We start from the raw sequence: 2,853 nt of genomic DNA on the forward strand, positions 1-2,853 counted from the left end.
TAATCTAAAAGTTATAGCAAGAAAACTATAGCAAGCACAGAATGGTTACGAAGTCATCACATTAACTGACCCCGTGTTGAAAGAGTTAAAAACATTCCCATCATTGACTTTGCTTGAATCAAGTAGAATTCAAAGTTAATCAAATATAAATATTATCAATAGATGTATACATCTATAAAGACAAGAGCTCTTTTCTTCTATTATAGAAGTGAACATGAAAAAGTCACGTATCAGCCAGATCCATGCTTTGAACAACTTCTGATCATGAGATATGGTGACGTCATAAAAATTCACATCAGATATCATGTTTCCTCTGTACGACGGAAATAAAATCATTGGTACTTACTGTAATACTCAGAGGAGAATACAGCTCAGTATACAGGTCTATCCTGTACATCATGTATTATATAGTTCAGTTATTATGTATTTGGTCCCTCTTCTTGTTAACCCAGGCTAATGTTCATCACCATACTGCTTGTAGTACTGTTGGTTCACTGGAAGGAATTATCGATTCTCTGTCGTCTACTGTGGAAGAATTAACAGATCTGGCGAAACAGAGAATTACTACATTAGAAGGTAAAACATCCCTTTATAATTTAATTACTTTAAAAACAACGTTTTCGTATTAATGTAAGATAACGTTAATGAAAAGAACTGTCATTGATTTTAGTATACTGGTAAGTATTTTCAAGTTTTGAATGAATATTGATATAAATTTATAATTATACTTTACTATCTGTTCTATTCCAGGCCCTATTTGTTCTAAACACGACGTGTTTCACACCATAACGCCCATCTCGATCAACGCAACACAAATTAGAGAAAGAACCTCTCTACCGGTAGACTGTTCCGCCATCTATCATCACGTAAATCAAACAAACGGCGTCTTCAAGATATGGCCACATTTTCTGAACCACCCAATCTCTGTATACTGTGATATGGAGACTGTAGGGGGAGGATGAACGGTAGGTGATCCAGTAGAAGTCTGCGATGTCCAAAATACGTACGGAGAAGATTCTAGGTTAGAAAAATAAAGACTTTTAATAATAGGAACACACATTGTTAGTTTTAATATTTTAAAACTACTTATAATGTCTCTTTTTTTATCACAAAATCACACATATATTCGTAAAAAGAAAAGAAAAATTATGTTCCTACCGTCTACTTGTAACACAGTCATTAGGCTGCACGATGCTATAAACCTGAAACCACAATTCAAATATTTGTTCTAGACGACAGAACTACAGCTTATAAGGTTCTGGTATTATTAATACAGTGATTATATCATTGATATCGTGAAGAATTAAAGTTGAGGTAAGATATATAGTTTATAGTAATATATTTGTTTATTAGACTCCCTTATATAAATGCAATTATTAATTATCTTTATTAGTGGCAAATGTTTCAGTATAATATATATGAGCACGTGATGAATTGTGTTAAATGTAAGTTCGGTTTATATAACATAACACATTTATTTCTCTTTCTCATTAGATAATTCAAAGAAGGGGTGATTTTGGAAACCCGGTTGAGGACTTTTACCAAACATGGACTAGTTACAAAACTGGATTTGGAAATTTAACCAGAGAATTTTGGTTAGGTAATTGTTTTATTGTATAGACACAATATATATTTTTTCTATACTAAATAGCTTAAATCTCATAACATTATACATTTATATATATTTATCATATTGACCTTTTAGCAGTGCCTGACTAACAATACAGAAGTTACAATGACGCGGTTCATGTGCACTCATGTTACTGTATCAAATAGCATGAAACTGACCTATGGTCTAGCAAAGTAACTTGTTTTGGCTGTGTTTTAGTAGAGTAGCCTTTTGTAAAATACATTCAAATTTCAATTATTATACATTATATATGTTTATAGATTATTGACATTTTGAAATAAGTTCTTAAATTTATTTTTATTAAAACATAGAACAGTAACTAAAGATATGATGCAAACAGTTATCTCTTCTAGTTACGACCTTTGTACTCGGTTGCTACTTGAAGTAGGTTACTAAGCCTTTAAATAAATTGCACGTGCAGGGTATGAAACAAAATATTTATTTTAGGTTTTAGATATACATTTGAATAACTAAAAAATCATACATTGCAACATTAATACCATAGAATTCCACTATAATTTATGAATCTTAGTAACTAAAAGGTATTTTAGTCTAAAAAAATATCAAATTTTGATCTGACTAAAGACACACCTTACCTCGTTGAAATCTTGGTTCAAAAGAAATGATTGGCGCTATGTCCGTCAAAATGGCTCAGAAAGCCACTAGGGGGAAATTCTGAGCTTCTAATTGGTTATTCATGTCCGATATAGTATCAAAATTTGAAGTATAATCTACAGATTGATATCCAAAATATTAACATCAATTCATGAAATAGTAGTTGAATAAAATTTTGATTGTGAATGAAAAACGAGATGACATGGCCTTTCACCCGTGACCCGTCTCGAAAGGGTTAAGTCTTTTCTTATACTCTAACGATTGAAATGAAAAACTGTATTTATGTTTTACTTTAAAATACGATATTTCGGGAGATTTCTTAACCTCATTCTATATCAAGAGTGTATTTTCAACAGTGTTTGACGTTTTACACACGAATTAATGTCTTAGAAACAGAGAAACTTAGGAACATCCAATGTCGGTTTCAAAACAAGCAGTGTTTAAAACGTATTTATTAAAACTATTTTACTGGAGGTTAACAGTGATTATCCAGGTTTCAGACAGAAGAGACACCCCACATTATGTAGATCAAATATATCCGGGTCACAACCAAAAATTAATCATGGTGAGAACGTGTTTATTACCAGACATCACTTGTTAACGTAGTT

General features: G+C 31.5%; 1 pseudogene; it reads left to right on the forward strand.

Moving 5' to 3' along the window:
* The first annotated feature begins 369 nt into the window (after positions 1-369).
* LOC106477754 lies at positions 370-1,600 on the forward strand (annotated as a pseudogene).
* The last annotated feature ends 1,253 nt before the right edge of the window (positions 1,601-2,853 follow it).

The sequence above is a fragment of the Limulus polyphemus genome, unplaced genomic scaffold, assembly GCF_000517525.1.
Source record: "Limulus polyphemus unplaced genomic scaffold, Limulus_polyphemus-2.1.2 Scaffold78073, whole genome shotgun sequence".
In the NCBI taxonomy this organism is placed as follows: Eukaryota; Metazoa; Arthropoda; class Merostomata; order Xiphosura; family Limulidae; genus Limulus; species Limulus polyphemus.